General features: G+C 34.5%; 1 protein-coding gene across 1 annotated transcript in view; it reads left to right on the top strand.

Annotated features, from left to right (window-relative positions):
- Window positions 1-20,044, top strand: part of LOC148281381 (uncharacterized) — a 41,133-nt gene that overhangs the window by 18,605 nt on the left and 2,484 nt on the right. The window lies entirely within an intron of this gene.

Below are 20,044 nucleotides of genomic sequence, written 5' to 3'. Positions count from 1 at the left end.
ATCAAGATGTAGAAGGGATATCGGGAGGTTTCTTACATCGCGTTTTTAACCTCTCCATATTCTCACAAAACTAAATTATTTAAAAATAGAAAAAAAACAAAAGAAATTATTGTTGCAATTTACTACTGAAACTGAAAATTTCAGTAGTATGAAATTTGCAAACTGAAATTAAGATCAAAATAATAAAATAAAGATGGATTTGGCTTATCTGGGAAGTACTCCTTTACCAGCAATCATTAAAAAACTTTAAAAACAATCTCAAAAACACACTAATATGGCAAAATTACTGGAGCTAAACGCTACACCAACTGACAATTACAGCTGTCAAAACTCAAGTCCTGGATCTAGAGTTACTTGGCTGTATAAAAACTAGAAAGATACAATACTTGGTCATGTAACGAGAGGAGAAAAATAAGTTTCTACAATTAATGGTAAAAGGGAAAAAGAGGACGGGATCGTCGAAGGGTTTCCTGGGTCCGAAATCTGAGGTAGCAGTGCGGAACAAGTACCAAATCACCGCTAAGGGCTGCAACCAACAAGGCGGCAATAGCTATAATGATCGCCAACCACTGCAGAGGAGACAGCATCTAAAGAAGAAAATATTACAAAATGGTTAAATAATATCATTTGTCTCTTTATAAAATTCAGCAAAATTGAAAAAATAAGAAACATGCAAAAAATAGCTCTTATCTCACAATATGTTGTAACAGCTTGATGCTACTTAAAATAATATCTACTTATTGTACATTGAAAGCAAAAATGTAATATTTTGTGTACTGAACAAATAAAGTAAAGTCCATATTTAAAAGAAAAACTGTATGCTTGCCATACAAAGAAAGTCCACATTTTAAATGAAATTCTGTATGCTAGTTATACAAAGAAAGTCCATATTTTAAATGAAATACTGTATGCTAGCTATACAAAGAAAGTCCACATTTAAATTGAAATACTGTATGTTGGCTATAAAAAGACAACATATTTAATTTGCAATAATAAATAGGTCAATAAGAATTGTTTATTTAAAAATATGCGATAAAAACCTTCTGTAGGATGTATGCAGGAGTAAATAAATAACAGATACCAAAATACAAATTAATGATTTAATACCTTTTGCTTTTTACAACAGCCAATTTTTGTATAACATTTACAATGACAATATTTTATTTATTTCCTGTGTCCAATGAAATAGTTGTAATTTAACAATTAGCTTTACGAGTTTTACTTTTATTACATTTATATGGTTTGGACATAACCACTCAAAATTTAAATTTTCCTCTATTATATACTGAAAGTTTTTATGGATATTTGATTGAATGAGATTATTCGGATTATTTAAATACCCATTAATAATTTCAATACACCTTGTAAATAAATTCAGAAGGCTTTTGTATGCTAATTTTAAATAAAAACCAGTTCTCTCTCTCAACAATACATATTTGTGATGAATTGAAGCTTCTGACTGAGTAAGGGATTGTTTGCAGGCCACACAGTTATTGTCACTTAACAATCTACGACAAATCCAACCAGCAGTATATCTGTATAATGTTATGTCATTCACAAGCTATACATGTTTCTTGTTTTGCAGTTTCGATTCTTAAGTAACAATCAAAAGTTAATTTATATAATAATGGCCAACAGTTCGAACCCAACCGACAGGTAATCCGTCAAAGAAAATTGAATACAACTGACCTGGGCAATCCCGAAGTCCTGGTCTGCATCCAATTCGTCTTCCTGGTCACTTCCTAGGAGATGGATTAACTGTTGACTCTGAATTTTAACACCTTCGCGATTATTTCGAAGATTTAAAAGGAGATTACAAAAACCCAGTGGCGTGCCCAATATGGCGAAATTTGCAAATGATAATTTTTAACGTATTTCCGCCCGTGTGCAGTGACGGAAGACCAGGCGAGCCATCTATCGACGCCCATTAAAACTACGTATTTGATTAACTTATCAAATACGTTGTCCTTTTCGGTTGACTTCATCTTTTCTCAACAGATGTCACTGCCGTGACGAATTCGAACCGATGGCCATTACAATATCCATGGGCTCCAACTTTACTTCTCTCCTGTTGAGAGCGTAAAACAGATGCATCACGCACAGTAATGCTGTTGCATTCTACTATCAACAAACTGGATAATGACATCCTTGATTCATTATTGAGCTCGGGTTCTGAAAGTAATGTAGAGAGAAATCAAAAATCACGAGAGAAACTTAGAAACTCTTTTAGGTTTAGTATCATGCGCCCTCTATCATCTTCACAGTTAAATGTCGGAGAGTGTGACGACAAAAAATACTATTAAGTGCAGACTTAAAAGTGTTGATAAAGTCTCTGCATGTTGTATTCACATTCCTTCCATTGTACGTTCTAATTGCGTTGAAAAAGTTTTCCAATGGATCTTGGTTAAGACGTCGCGTGACTAGTTTTTTTATAACCAGCCTGATGCAAGTCTGCCCAGAGTCCATGAAAACCTTTGAGAGAAAAAAGTATGTTTTATATAAGTAGTGAATCTTACCAAACAGTTTCCTTCACTCGTCACATTAGTTTGAATCGTTATATTGTTGACTTGTAGTTATTGTTGAAATTACTTAAGCCACGTCTAATATCCAAATAAATGCTAAATTTATATAATATTTATTTATAGATGACAACCATGAAGTTTCGCATAAATAAATTGTCTATGTGTTTATGAATGTATGTATGTGTATGCCCATGGGTGTATGTACGTGTGTGTGTATGTACGTGTGTGTGTATGTACATGTGTATATATGTGTATATTTATATATATGTGTGTATATATGTGTATGTCTGTATGTATATGAATCAAAATGTGTATCCGAATAAGTTTATATTTTGTTTGTCTGTGCTCTATATTAATTTGTTAAGTATTATAATATATTAAAATGTAATTGCCTAGCTTGGAACGGGGTATGTACCCTTGTTAGCTGGGCAAAGTGAATATGGAATTGTATTTTGATAAAGAGTGTGAATAAATAAATATATAAATAAATAAATATTACAAGCCAAGTATTGGATACCCGAAGTGGCCTTGACAAAGGCCGATAACTTTGTTTACAATCTTAAGATAATAAAGCCCGTTTTTGAACTTATTTGTATATCAAATCTACGCGCCTATCTTTTGTTAAATATGCTTTTATAACATCATCATAAGTTTTAGAAAGCTTTAAATCCAAAATGAGTTCCTTTTCTATCGAAATCATGGAATGTTCGGAAAGACGCTGTTGACCTTGTGTGTTCCGTAAATATGCGTGTATCCGTTTTAAAGACGAAAAAGATCGTTTAGTCGCAGGAATAGTGACTATTAACTGTAAAACTTGAGGAAAAAAAAAAGAAAATTATTTTCAGAAATATGTTCAATAATTTCTTAAACGCCTAGAGTTTTAAATTCTAGCGATTTGTAAATGCACTTCAACTCATTTCTAAGTCGTTCCAGATTAAATTTATATTGTAACACAAAAAGTTCTTATTTCAAATGAGAAAAAAAAAAAAATATTTTGACGTAAGAATGTCTTTATTTTAAAAGGAAAATTTATAATGTGAATTTGCACACAAGTTTTTATTGTCTTTATCAGGCTCAATAGTCCAGCACCCTGGGCGTATTTTAAGAAGTCTTCAGAAGTAAAATCTTCAGGCAATAGTCCAGCTCACTGGGCGTAAAGCGTTCGATGTTAACTCGCCAAGAAGCACTGGCACTCTGACTTGTAGAATCACAATGTCCTTATATAGGCCGTCCGTGCTTTCTTTCTATAGATGGTGACATTTGTGAAAGAGACGGGACGAGATGGTGATACAGGTCAGAGGAGCAAAGTATTCAATCGTTCCATCAGATCGGTGCGTTCCAATATGAATTATAAGTATGTACTAAATTATCAACCAATGTATCGGGAAATTCATTATTATATAAAAATTTTCACATGATAGTAATTAAAAAAACAATTAAAAAAAATTATTACAGCAGCGGTCGCGGGATTCGCTGAGGATATTGTCAATGATTTCAGTATGTATACGTTTGTAGTGAGTTTTTACATTGTCAATATTTCGCTTTCATTCGGGCTGACCACATATTTCCTCAACCTGGTAACATGTATTTTCAAAACTAGATCTAAAATTTTCCATTAACGATTTGAATTCTTTTATTTTTTTTCACGCAATATCAGAGGTTTTGTTTTGAATTATATTGTAAAGAATGTCTGTTTGCGCGAATATCTGATGAAATATATTTAAAAGGAAATTAAATTCAAATTATGTTCAAATGCTTGTGATAAAGCTTCACCATCCCATATATCAACATTTTCAATTATGTCTTTCGAAAAAATCGGTTAAATGATTTTTTTCTTTAAAGATTACGTTCACTGTACGAGAACGAAATGTCCATCTGGTTTCAGCGATGCGGGGCAATTTTTTGACATCTGCTAATTGATTATATTGAGCTAATCTTTTGGTACTGCAATGAAAAAAGTTGGCCATGGACTTTATTGCGTTGAAAAATCGTTTAGTTTCACCAATCCGTAAGCGAGATTTACAAAGAATTAGGTTTAGAACATGCGCTGAACACCAAACGAATAAAGCTAGTCGGCAATGTTTTTTAATAATAGATTGAACACCGCTTTTTTCAGAAGCTAACACAGCTGCGCCATCATATGTCTGGGAAATTAATTTTGGTATACAATCATATTCATTTAGAACTTGCAACACGAGAGAACTCGGCGTTTTTGCTGTACGATCGGAACTGACATCAATATATTTTATAAACCGATCAACTATTTCAGAGTTATGGAAACATCCTAAAATAATTACTAATTGTTCGCGACCGCTTACGTCTGGAGTTTCATCAATCGTTATTGCCACGAAATCTGTTTCTTTTATTTGTTTTTTTTTCATATTTTCATTTATTACGGTTGCTACACTCGAAATTAAATAATTTTGGACTCTTATTTGACAATCCCGTAAATGAACTACTAGATATTTGCAGATGATTTTCTAAAATACCTTCATACTTAGCTAGCAAATCAATAAGTACCAAAAAACAAACAATATCTATAATTCGTTGAAAAATGCTTCTGTTTTCATCTACTTTAGCGTTATGTCGTTCAATGTCTAATTTTAAATTATTATTTCAACCTTTTTCAATATGATTTTTATCGAATGTAAGAAATTTCATAGAGGATTCTAGATGATTTCCAGACATATCGTGTTTTTAGAGGCATTCGTGAAGTTACTTAAATCAATGTAACCAATGTCATTCCATACTGATTTTAAGTTTGAAAATAGTATGTATGTACACACCCAGTGAGCCAGTTAAACTCTTCATAATATTTAACACTGAATTTAATCAAATTTAATTTCGGAGTGCGTCTTCCTTTCCAAATAATAAGTTTTTTGTCCATAAACGATAACCGAGAAAACGCGTTTTTTCTTAAAACGATTAAACACACATTTCCGTTACTATCACAATTTTCACAAAACTCCATTTAAATTTTTTCATAAATAAAATAAACATTTACTTTATTCTCGAATGTAAAAAAAGAAATCAATATGAGGTTATTTATCTGACATTTAATATTTGACTGTCTTTTGTAAAATAATAATTGAAAAAAACGCTGGATGTCAGTAACGTGTTTGTTTGTAATTTCTAAAATAAGCACAGTCTAAAAACTAACACATACACGCGTAATTACAACTGAAAAATAACCCACACACATACGCATTGATCATGTATACAACAACTAAATGAAAAAATAGGCATTTTTAGTTTGTGCCTCTGCCGTTAGCGGTGCGCCGATCAGAATGAAACACGACTTAACCGAATTATATTTATAAAATATACGAACTCATATATTTTATATTATTTTTTGTTATTGTATTAATAAAATTCTAGTAGGGTAGGCATTGCTGATGTGCTCATATGGAACGCACGCCACTGGGTACAATCCTCTCTCTTCCTGAATTCAAAAATTTCATTTTCTTCAATTTGTTAATGCATCAATTCAAAATGCATGGTGTACAGACTGCGTTGTAACAATTTATCTCATTTTACCTTTGGAAAAGTTGGTAGCACCATTTGTACTGTCGAAGAGTTTGTCGAATAATAAGACGACATCACTGGTGGCTAACAAACTTTATTTTTTCGGTGATGACACTGAAATAGAAAAAGACAAGTATTTTTTAAAGACTAAATATATTTTTTGAATATTTTGATCTCATACCGTACATTTAGATACATACCAAATTCTGCAGCAAAACGAAGAGCAGAAACCATCCTTTCACTGAACACTTTGACGCAGTTGCTGACTTTCATTTTTCGGATTTTATCAGGCATAATGTGTTCATCGTGTATTGATTTCAATAACCTAACATCTCCAATCCTTGCGTCCTGTTCATAAACAAAAATCAAATCATACCAACTTGAAATTTTACCCTCAGTTGACATATTTATATTGAGAAAATTATTTCTTAACCCCTTTATCAAATGGGGGGGGGTCATAAATAGTAAAAACTTTATGACCACATATTTAAAAAAAAGTTTCATCTGAAACCAAATTTCAAGAAAATCTGAATGAAATTTTGCATTTATAAACTATGGAAATAAAAATAATTCCATCTACTGTTTTAGAATTTAGTTTGTAGAATAACTTTTAAATAAAAAACACTTTGTATTTATACACCACACACGAGTTTAATATTAGTTAGAATACAAGTCTTAGGTATTCAGAATTCATCACCCATCATTATGTGTAAATACAAACCGTTGTAAGTTTATATTTAAATCTGATGGGTAATTCTGAATACCAGAAACTTGTTTTCTAACTAATGTTAAACTCATGATTGGCATATAAATGCAAAGTTTTTCATTAATTGAATCGGCATTTATTTTTTTTACAAAGTTTTTTTATTAATAATACATATATTAAAAATAATTACCACCATAATCTTTCACACTTCTCATATTTTGTGTTTATTCTCTTAAATATTTAGGTGCTCCAACATTCGTTGCACCTTGGTCACATATACTGGCCATAATAATAAGACCAGTGTTTGAAACAGCAGCGTACACTTCCCAAATACATTTAACTAACTGAATGGCAGGAGTTGTCCCTTCACAGAAATGGTAAGCAATCGGTTGACGCCAAGAGCCTGTAATCCCTCTTATTATAAAAACCAGTGCATGGTCCGCAAATCTGATATAAGAAAAAATGTTGTATTTTCAAAATTATGACATTAAAAATGGAACTAAATAATTTGTTTGCCATACTAAATATTTAAAAATAACGAACCTGGCTTTTTTCTCAATTCCAAAATCGACCTTGCCCTTGGAGTCCTTCATTTTCCACACCAAAAGATAGATATGGTGACAGCGAACCCCGTCAAACACTATGCTACATATTCTGTCATGGGTAGGCCAAGAGCCAATAGCATTTTTTTCAAATGCTGTTATGTTTGCATTTATTCCTGTTCGGAAATTCAATCCTTCAAGAAACCTATATAAGGTTCGTCTTGAAGGCAATGCGAAAATATTCTGTAAGAGTTTGTAACCCTCAGGCGAGCTTTTCAACAACGCAAGGGACAAATTTTTCTCATCAACAGAAAACCGCCTGCCAATCTTGGTAGTTTTGGAGAACTTTATTTGCAACCACATAAAAGTTTTTACATCCTTACAGAGATTTTTAGTGAATTTATCAGAATATGAAGATTGACTTAGTTTTGTCGCTGTCTTTAACCTATCCCTGAAAGAAATAGCCTTCCGCTGATACCTTTTAATTGCTGACCTGCATTTTTTATATGCTTGGATTATTTTATTAGATTGAGGTGTGAAGTTACAATTGAATCTGCGGTCTGAAAAACTATTATTTCAATGCAACAAAATATATTATTCAAATGCAACCGGAGAGTGACTATAGATAAAAAGGACCAACAATAGGCAGAAATCATAATAGTTGATTGCTACTTATCTTTATTATTTTTGGGGGTATTGTAAAAATTAGACACATTATCACATAGTAGAATTCGCTGTGCATTTCGCGTATGTCGATGACATTTTCAGACAAAGTTCATTGAGAGAAACTGTGGGCTACTTCCTGGAGCAACGCCGACTTTATTTACTGAAGAAGATATAGCCAAGGAAGAAAAAAAAAAACAATCTAATATGCCACAAAACTGCGCTAATTTTAAAGGTAATATTGCTTAAGTAAATTTGTAAAATCATATAAACCATGCTCGTGTTTCGTCATTTAATTGTTTGAATGCAAAATAACAAATTACTGTTAAAAGACGAAGACTGGAACATTAAAATTGTACACAATTCTCTCACTACTACCCATTCTTCTGACGAAAGCGTTTCAATGGGGTATGAAGTAGTCCGAGCGCCGCTTCTACGGGCTCTTGAATTTCGCATATTCCCTGAAACATATAATAAGTGGAATTCCATCTCGTAATAACGTCGTTCTTTAATTTGAGAGAGTTAGTCTTTATTCATTTGCATCTGCACTGATTTGAGTTTGCCAGCAGCTCGGGTAGTACTGTGAAAATATTCCACTACCGACTTAATTTTTTTCTGTATATTGTGTATACATTTTATACCACTTTGAACTACTAAATTGATTGTATGGGCGAAGCACGGCAAATGATTCCAACCTGTTAGGCGTACGGCTGCAGTCATATTAGGCGCATTGTCAGTAACAATGGCGTAATGTTCCACTCGGAAGCTACCCGTTTAAGTTCTGTTTGAAGATTTATCGAGGTATGCCTATCATCATACTTGAAGCACTCGAGCAAGCAAGAACGCATTACCCCCTCATCAGATATAAAATGAGCAGTAACCGCAATGTATCCTTCGGTTGATATAGATGTCCACCCGTCTGTACTCAAAGTAACAAAATCTGCTTTTACGATTTCTGATTCAATGTTTTCATGCACATCTGGTATATTTGGGGCAACAACAATTTCCTTCCTGACATATTAATATATTACAAAACAACGCGATTGCTGAAAATTGTCTAGAGCTCTAATCGACACGCTGCGATGAATGACAACTGATAACTTGCACTCGTATCTGTGGAGAAGACAGCTTTCTATAGACAAACAGTACCATAGACATAAACTTTTAATAAAATTTCTATGCGCTACGACGTAGACCTCGATACTTATGAGGTGCGGTTCAAATTTGAAGGAACCGACTCTGCAACAGAACGTTTAAGTTGAAGTGAGGACCGCGCTATAGGGGATGAGATGGGTGTATTTTCCCTCTCTCTTTCCTCAAAATTCACGTTTGTTAATGATATAGCAGGGTATCCTGTCACATCTGTGGTCCGAACAAATGAAGGTGACACTGTCTGTGTCACGTCCAATTCTCTGCAAGAGGTATCTATCCTGAAGATAGAGTCCTCCCACATCGAATTGTTTTTCTGAGGTATCTTCTGTATCGCTTTGTCCATTGATGTGGGCGGCGGCAGAGTCTCAGCTCGCTTTCCTTTGGATGTCTGGGGGCGGGATCCTTTCTTTACTCTTTCGAGTCGGAAGTTCTCCGCTTTCCCGCGATATCTGGGCGCGATTTGTTTAATTTCATCTGCGGTGTACACTTTGTTAGTGTCCATCGCGTTTTTCCAGCATCGGTCTTTAACGTCAGCGTACCTAAAACTGGGGTGAAACAGGCACTGGAGATGAGCACGGCTGCTTATGGCTGCTGGTGGCTCCAATGGATGTAGTACGTGACTCCAACGGTTACTGATATGCTGCAATGTTGAAATTTGATCAGTCTTTCGAAGACCTGTAGAAAGTAGTGGTATTCGTCAGCTTAAGTCTTGGAAGACACGATTCAAGAAAGACGCGAAGACACGAGAAAATATGAAATAGCTTCGAAGGTATCGAAGTACTCTTGTATTTTCTTCTTCGGAGTGCGAAACGTTGTCATTACAAGTAAAATTAGTTAGAAATGATTCACGTTGCAGTTCTATAGTAGGAGCTACAATTAATTTTAAAACCTCAGCAGGTAACTTGTCCGCCCTTTTTCTGGGAACTTCTCTTAGGCTGTTGATAAACGGATCAGATGTTACAAGCAACATGGACAACAAGTCTCTATTAGTAACAATACGTAAAAATTCTCTGGTGTTACGCTCTCGAAGCCTTCGGCAGTCTTTGTTCCGAGCCTCTTGGGCTTCTTCCGAAAGTTGCCCAATAGGAAGGAGTGCGCTTCGAATTACTTCTGTACTATGAACCAATATTTTATGTACAGTAGCTGGCATGCAATACTAAGAATAGAGACTTGTGTTTAATTTTCTAGTTTCAACACAAAGGTTGTTAGATTCAACGGCATTTATTTCAAAACCAGAAGACAATGTCCTTAAAAGAATATCGAAATTCCTAATGGTCGTAACATCTACTTGAAGAATCAAATCCTGGTTTTGGTTTATCTACAATGAGACCCATTTCGCGTTTAAATTGTTGCCGGCTTTCACCGGTTTGCTGTTTAACGTTTGCTTTGTATTCATCGTCTCTAATCTGACATTTTTTAACATTCAAACGATAATTAATATGTATAAAACATTCGAAACAACGAATCCACGCATGGAGAGTGGATAAACCAAATCCAAAATGTTCTTTGTTACTTTCAAAGTGCCCAGATTCATCGTTATCAGCTTAGAAGTAGCACCACATATGCAACATTTTTGTGTTGATAGATTTTCAGTCAAGGCGTTGCAGACTTTTCCGTCGACAAAAGTTAATGTTTAATAGTAATTTCAGTATCTCTATAATTACAAATAGTTGGAAATAAATTGTTTACTTCTTCCAAAATCTTATTACTTTCGGATTTTCTAAACTCATTTGTTTATTATTCGGGTATTGTAATTGTTACGTTCACGTTCGCGGTTATGTCATTTTTTTTAAGCCAAATAATTGCACATTTGCGGATTTGCACATTTTTGGCATCTAAATAATATTAGGTCAACCATAAAGAAACAATTTTTTTTCCTTTAAAACTATGATTGGTTCTAAGGATTTAAAGATAATAAAAATATAAATGTCACAGAATTTCACATTGTGTACATAATACTACACTATAATTATACTTATAAATAATAAATATTTATATAAGTACTAATAATTACTATTTATTTTTAATTACCGTTAAATTGGAGACCTAAACACAATTTACAATGAAAAAACTCTGTGAATACACTATGGCCGCCATGACACATTCGCGGTGTTGCAGTGCAGACAACATACGCGGTGTTACATTTTGCCCTTAAAAATGACGATTTATACAAATATTTGACATTCTAAGTATGCACGTTTGTGGAGAAAAAGATAACGAATCGAATGGTATCAAAAAGTCACTTTTGAAAAAAATGTCGAACTCGCGGTGTTACATGACACCTCACTGGACACAACCCGTGTCGAGGCTACTGCAAAACTGTTGGGAATCCATGTTTGAAAATGACTTCCTAGTGGTAAGGTGGTTGTAACGTACGCGTCACCACGTGTGTGCGCTGGTTTGTCACCCGCGTCTGCCGCAGTCGGGCTTTCCGGCGTAAACGAGAAGCCACCCTCCCAGACAGACTCAAAGACAAAGTCGGGAGGTAGGGGCACAACTGCGCCGACCGCAAGTCAACCTCAATAGCCCTGAAAAGGACTTTCCACCCGGTCCCGGTGGTGTAGAGAGGCAAAGGCAGTCAGCTGGCAGAGCGGAGCGAAGTGCAGGAGGGCGAACAGATCGGAAAACTCAATGAAACACTCGTTATCTGTCTGGAGTTAGAAACTCAACTGATTTATTATGCCGAAATACACACTTTATAAAGCGATGCGCGTCGGGCTCCGTGAGTCAGCCGTCCCACCCGCTCCGGCTGCCTTGGAGTGGTGGGGGTAGCTCACCCCCACCACTCGCTACATGCTGCCGGCGGCAGGTGGCGTAAATACGGGCGCCTAGCGCCTGTACGGGCTATTTAATCGGCAGCCGCGACGCGTGCAACATGATGATTACAATACAGTGGCCCTTTCTAGGGCTTAATTTATCTTTATTGGAAGCCTAGCGCTCAGTCGTACATATACCGGGGATTCTAGCTAGTTTATTTTATTATATTTTATACAGTTACATTATAAATATTTTATTCATTTACACTACGCGTCCGGAACAGTAGTCATCCAAAAATGTCATTTTTTTAATAATACCACAGGGATGAATGATAAATCCATAATAAACATGTCATAATATTACTTAATTGTTTTATGTGAATAACAATGCAAAGATTAATCAGAGAAATATCTCGGTGGAAGACCATCCGAGAAACGCTACTGAAATACTTACATCTTCAGCACCAGCACCGCTGCGTACTGATTGCTCGTGTTTACGCTTCTCCGATACGCATGATGTTCGGAGAGATACAAATTTTTTCGCTATTTCTGACGGGCGAATCTCCTCGAGGCCGGCGACCATCTTATCAAGGTTCTCCCGGCGAGCGTGCTTATTATGGTATAAGCTATTTTTTACCGCACAGAGGCACTGATAATCCGCATACAGGTTAAACAGTGTACCGATCTGGTCTTGACTCCGAGACATGCTTATCTACCACATAATATAATATAATTATAGAGTCCATGAAAATATATTACATTAGCGGTCATTAAAATTTTACAAATAATTTCGGTTATCCTTATTTTGTCTAACCTTATTGAAAATTACTATTTTCAGAAAAAGAAAGGCGAGCTTAATGTGAAAGAGGGTAGCGAAACAAATTGATACAATAACACAAGCGACAACGAATTAATAGTACGCACTAAAAGTTGAAATTGACAGTTAATGACGTGCAGATCTTGGCTCAAATATGTGTTAAAAAATAGGACTCGTAGATTTATTTTACATTGATACTTAAAAAATACACGATTTGTAGATATTCAACTATAAAATTAGGTATCTCTTAGTGTTTTTTTTACTACTTTTAAGAGGTTCATCATGAACTAAATCACATTGACCTGGTATTAAATGGGTGTTGTGTAATGAATGGATAACCTTATACCTATAGATAGGGGGACACCGTGATGGTCCAGAAAATAAAAATATATGCCCAGTAAAAGTCTCAGTTTTCGAGTTGATCGACCTTTTTAGAAATTGTATGAAAATGTTGAACACCCTTCGTCACTCTTTTCTGTGCCAAGATTGCAAATAAAGGAATTTTCTCAATTCTTTTTTGGATAGTAATCTGGGATAGGTGTGCTTTCGAATGTAAGGTACTATTTATACACCGCTAGTTTACTTTTTTTGTAAGAAAACTATTTAGCTTAAAGTTTCATGTTTTGCAATATATTTTTTAAAGTTGAACCTCTCGTGGTCAAAAAAAATGTACGGCCACCCGAGTGCCCAGTTTAAAAATAAATTGTCTGTTTCATTGAGATTCTAAAGTAGTATATCACCCTGTGTTTCCAGCTTTTTATAGCTATTAAAGTGCGTTAAGGTAAAATTGTTCACATTACAAGTAATAATAAAATTTACTTCATTAGTTGAAATTCACCTAAAAATATTATTTTAACAACCGTAGAATTCCAAGAATTTGCAATTTTGTGAGAAAACCAAAGTAAAAAGCAAAGATTTGTTAAATAATATTAATTTATTGAAGAAACATTTACAGTAGGTGTTCAAAGTATCCACCACGTACTCTGATATATGTTCTACACCGTCTGATGAACGATCGTTTGATCTTACGCGCATATCCGGCCTCGGTTATTTCCTGCGCAGCCCTTTGCAGACGCTCTCGTGACTGCTCCACAGCGGCAATGGGCTCTTGCGAGACATTATTTTGAAATGGAAAGCCCGGGTCCCCCTTGTGGATTTGTTGGCTCGCTGTCTTCCGATCACATACTTCAACGTCCTCCGGATGAAAAACAGTTGCATGTTTTTTTATTAAATCAACATACTCATTCGGTTGTACGATGGTATTTTTCTTCTTGATGTCTTCTTCAGCAACACCAAATACTCTGTCGGGGGGTATAAATGAATGTCCCGTCACGGGGAAAATGAGTTCCACCCTTTTTAGTGACCTCGGTGCACTACCGCTGAATCATTTGGAAATCATTCCTATCATGGTGGAGTTCTTATTTTGTCCAGAACATCCATCAGCCGTTGGTCGGAGTACCTCTGCACCAGTGAAATCTATATTGTTTTGTAATGAGTGATACAGTGTACTAGATAGTTCGTTTGATCCCTTCGCATGAACATCTTCGGCCCATACGTAAGAAAATACATTTTCTTTTGTCAGATCTGCACGGGAATCACCTACAACTATTGTCAAGTTATAAATATACAACCGGCGTGAGTAATATGTACTTTGGTCGGGGACTTTTGGTAACGGTCGGTTTTTACCACAGCCAAAAGATAATATTTTTACTTTGGGGTTGGTGCCTGCCAGAAAGTTGAAAAATGATTTGCTTCTTTTTCGTGAACTTATAGTTCGATTTGGATTTGGGTCTTTGTTGCATCGTCCTTCTCAATTTTGACGAAAACGAACTAAGACTGGATGTATTCGAGAGGAAGATCCTCAGACGTATCTATGGACCCATATGCGAAAATGGAGCTCGGCGAAGTAGGTACAATCGTGAACTTTACCAACCGTACCAAGATGAGCACATCAAAATCTGCCGACTCCGATGGCTGGGGCATGTAGAAAGTATTATTATCCGGATAATTATTTTGTAATTCATCAACCATTTCAAACTCTTCGTTTCTTTCATATGCAAAGTGTGGGTCGTTCATCATTACAGCCATGTTGTGCAACACTGCGCACGACACCACGGTGGACTGAACTGGACGATGGCGCGCACTCGACAGTGTGATGCGAGATGCGAGATTTCGTTTGACGGCTTCCCTGGTCAAACGAAATCTTGATCGAAAGTTAAGATCATTAAGAATCTCCGTGTAATCAACTCTGGGTTTTAATATTTGTTGCCTTCGTAATATTCCCATTGCTTCTGAAATCTCTTCCTCCACTTCTTGGATCGGGTCCATATTTACTCCTTTTAAACACAACAAAACAATGCGAGAAAACTCGGCGAAACACCGGCGAACTGTGCCTTCGACTCACTTCTACTGTTAACCGTCAACATTCTAAACACAACTCGGCGAGGTTATGAAATCGTATGGAGATAACGTTTCCTTATACACGCTGTACTCAACATTAATTGCATTTTGTTGATAGGATACCAACCTAATTGCACATAAAATCTTGGATTCGCACCTTATTATTTCGATTATTAACGGTTTTCAACAACGGCAAAACTGTCAAAACGACAACGAACGCGATGCCCCTTTTAAATGTGTTTCAAACAGAGGATTTTCCTTTAGTTTAGTTTAGTTGATCTTCTATGAAATTTATTATTTTGCCATGCGTCATCTAACTTTTCTTTTAAGTGATTTAACAGGTCAGATATTGTATTTAAGATTTTGTTCGGATCGATGAATGCTGCACTACTATCACAACCAATCGGCAGAACTGATCGAGAATAAGCGGAAGAGAACCTCTGACGAGCTATACTGTTATTATGAAGATATTATGGCTTCCATATCTCCCGATTGTAATTGCCTCCCCGAAGCTCTCATTCATACTGTTTTCTTCGCAATGATTAGAAATAAAACGTACAGACAATTATATTGGCTATGCCATGATGCATTCATACTTTTATTAATTCTGTTTTGTACACGATATTTGTCTTGGCGCTGATTATGAAGATGCCTGTCAGAAGGTGCATAATGGATGTGGAAGTGTACAAAATCTAATGTCATTGTAATAGGGCAATTAAGACATGTACGTAAATGGAAATATAATTAATTATCTAATTACAATAGAATTTCAACAGGAATATTGCCAATAAATTAATATCCATTTGAATCTCTATTTTTTACTAAAAATCAATCAATTTTTTGTGATGTTTCTCCAATATTTCAGTTATCGTAAATTGAATCTCTAATATTATTTGAATTAAAAATATATACCTTTTGTGATATCTTTACAATATGTTTCTGTTATTATTTGTTCAAAGTCAATTTTTTGTATTTTTATTTTAAATGGTATTGTTGTACTAAAATACATTTATATATAAGCTCGAATTTATTTTTCTCCTGTTCCGCGCATGTTTCTATTAAATATTTTCTTCTTTTTCCTTCTTTTCTTGAAGACTTTTTTTAAATATTGACACAATCTTCCGGTGAAGGCCGTGTGATCAAGCAGCTCTTGAAGCCTTACCTCAGCGCAGGTTTCAGTGATGAGTATGGCTTCTTTTTTGGGATAACACTCTTGTTTCACCGTTTGTATAACTGCGTAACAAGGATAGATATTTTTATTTGCTTCTTACTTTGTATTACTTTGATTGCTTAGTTGTTAAATCGGCTTCGACGAATATTGCCAAAGCTTCTGATGGTGAATGCTTGCTAGTAATAATATTTTAACAGGTGATTGCTTTGCGAAATTTCGTTGCTCTGCTCGGAGATTTTGTAATTTCTTCGTAATCATTTTCGCTGTATCAATTTTTCCTGCAGCTCGATGACTCATCTGTGCTGCATACGTCATAGCAGCTGCACTTCTCTAAGTTCCATTGTTTTACGGCGTTTTGAGCGATCACTCGATAATCCGAATTCTTTGCTCGGCCTAAATGTCAGTATTCAGCCATTGTAAATGTTTTTCTAAAAAACGTCTTCCGCGCGGTTACACAAAAGCCATTTGGGCTTGTGAACAATCTTAAAACTCTTCAGTTCGCTGCGTAAAGCACCAACCAGCTCAGTTGGACATTTCATTATCTAAACAATTTTTTCATCAAAACATTTAAGCTTTTGGTCAAAAAATCTTTCTGAACTTCCTTTGATTAATTCATGAAGGTATTTTCGAGTTATGAGTTATGGTCAATCCGAGTTTCAGAATCTTTAAAATTTAAAAATAAGGTACAAATGTCGCAAAAAAAGTGTATACTCGGGCATACTTGTTCTTAAAGGAATGTTAAATGAAGAGTCAGGCTATAATAAAACAGTTTTTGTTTAGTAGAAATGAGTAAAACATATTTAAAATCACTAATTTACGTAAAAAAATACAGAAGTTGCACACCCTTTTGCGGTTGTGTTTGTATATGAAAAAAGGATAGGTATAATATAAAATAATGTTAAAAAAAATAAATATTTATTGTAAGCATACCTTGTACTTAAATTTCCATTTTTGAAATTTTCACTAAAACACTAAACTTTTTTTTAATGCAACGAAAAGTTTATAAACAATGGAGCGCAGAGAAAATAGACGTGCAGGTTTGACAAAGGTTAAGTTCTGGTGAAAAGGCCATTAAAAAACGAAGAAGAAAGGTTAAGTTCTGACTGCAAACTTGACTGTTGGGCATAACACGAGTAGTATGCATGCCATATGACGCCATGTTTATCCACCTGTTCGGATACCTGAACACAGCCATATTATATTCTGGGAGATTTTGGCCATGTTTTTTAGATATTTACTAATCATATACACTATGAAATAAATCATTCAGTGATGTAAATATGTCCTTTAAAAACAGCCCCCATCAAATGGGATCTAGCGCCCCGTCGCTTACTGTTTGTAAATTAATATTCTCCCCTCCCTTGTAAGCGAGTGTCTGGTTATTTGTGCCAACAGAATCTATGGTAGATCCGGCTCTATTGAGATATATTAGGTTCAAAGTATCTTTTTATATTTTGATTATTACCTTTATTTGTAAATTTTCTAACTAACGGACAAATACTACTTGATTGGAGGATTTACATAAAGGAGTTATAATTTTTCCTTGGGGATGTTGTTATTTGTAATACAGAGTACAAAACGTCACAATTATGTGAAGTCAATATTAATGTGTCGTTTGTTATCTATAATGTGTTGTAAATTGATTTTATTAATTTATTTTACACCTTGTAATATATGTATGTATGTACAACTACGAAAATGTTAATTGTTTAATAAAGTTTATTTTTATAACTGGCCTTTTTTTATTTCATTGTTATTTTTGTGACAGAGAAGTGATGGGCGTACCTAACTACCACGCTCGATCTATGTGTCTATTCCGTACATATACAGGGTGTTCTTTAAAGCCTGTCACATCTGAGACCACGATGGTCAGTATGGGCAAGACGACGTATTAATATTTAAAAAATATTTAGAACGAACATTTTTTTAAAAAAAGTGTTAAAAAACAAATAGTTGCGTAGTTCTGCAGGGGAGAAGCGAGGGGGAGCGCCGCCGCGCGGTTGGCGGTATAACCATTTTCTAATTGATTGAAATGAAAACACAATTTAGGAATATGTAAGACAGTTTATTTACAAATTCGTTAGTTTATTCGCTACTTGACATTTTATTATAAGACCAGAAATATACAAATTATTTAATTGGAAGCTTACAACAGTATTCATCGATAAACCTCAATCTATAAGGCCTTAAAACAAGATAAGTTACTCAACTAAATTATTGTGACATTTGATAACTTAACCATACGTTAACTTCATATAAAATCATATGTATTTTGTGACTTGTATAGGAATATTCAGTACATTAATTTATTAGATAAATAGTAATCATATAATATATAAAATTGGGTTAATCTCGTTAATGAAAAAATCTGCAGATTGTATTTTTAATAATTCATAGTATGTAGATATATTACGCTCACAATTTATTACATTTTGTCGAATAATTTAAAAATTGATTGAGGTTAGAGAAGATCTACCACTCATCTATAGGGGATAAATTTGTGACAAAGCTATTTTGGTTTCTAAACATCTAAACATTATATTGTCACATTAATACATAAATCTGCAGTAACATATATATGAGATTTGTAGTTCCAGAACTGGTATAATAAACCTATAATATTTGTTACTAAATCAGCCAATAAAATAAAGTTTTATTTTCGGTTTTTTAATAGTGTATACTGTTTTAACATTTGTGTTTTCTTTAAGCACAACCTACTATACAGAAGATTATCAATGACATCTTTTGATTAACGAGACTACCATATTTTATGGATCAGGAATGTTTATCGAACGTGAGAAACATGCAGATAATATCGACATCTAAAATAGCTAAATAAGGTTTGAATTTGTGACATAGATCTAGTTGACTAAGAACAGTGGTTAGCAGTTCTCCACTGAGAAAATATGCCCTTCTACAGCTCAGAAATCTCCGACAGCGGATTGGAATACGAGATGCAGCAATGCTCATCAGAATGGCCCAGTTTCGAGTGATGGTCGCCAACCTCCGGCATGAGAAGAAGAAGAATAATGACAGATTTCCAGGTGATAAAAATAAAATCAACGTATGAAACTCTAGACCCAAACTATTTAAATCACTATTGCATAATTTAAATCATAATCTAAAAAACCTGACCTACAGAACGCAGAATGTCTCGTGGGAACATTTTCCGCCTGATTGAAATTGTACAATTTGGCATAAAAAATTGTTTTAATTTTGAGAAAAATAAAATTATCAATAAAATAAATTTATAAAAAGATTAATATTGGAAATAATTTGATATATTTCATTTCCTGTCCACAAATAGACATATTATATATATCTTTAGAATAATTATAACCTTTACGCTAGTCTTTCAACTAAAGAAATATGTGTATAATTTTCAGCCAATATTAAAATGAAGTACTCCAATACCAAAACTTTTCTAATCTAAAATTTTAAATATATTATATTACTTTGTTAAAAAATTGTGACCATTACTACTAGCCTACGTAAGTCTATTCACTCGAATTTTAACATGGTAAAATTATCAGCAACAATGAAACATTTGATTTGATAAGTAGGTCCGCTACACACAGTAAATAAAAATATATCGCGTTCCTTGGGCGTATAACTAGGCAACAATTGTAAAGTAGGACGTTTGGTGTATAATGTTGTGCGTACTACGGACCCATGCTAAACGAAAATACAACAATATATAAAATATGTCATTCTATAAAGCGGAAAGGCGCAATGCGCGTATTGAGAATGTACAAGGCTGTATATGAAAAATAACGTCATGATAGTAATC

This window comes from Micrasema longulum, unplaced genomic scaffold (genome assembly GCF_059751315.1).
Source record: "Micrasema longulum isolate JH-2025_06_02 unplaced genomic scaffold, ASM5975131v1 h1tg000469l, whole genome shotgun sequence".
NCBI lineage: Eukaryota > Metazoa > Arthropoda > Insecta > Trichoptera > Brachycentridae > Micrasema > Micrasema longulum.
Note: the sequence above shows the minus strand (reverse complement) of the source record. Positions and strands in the feature narration are given on the sequence as shown.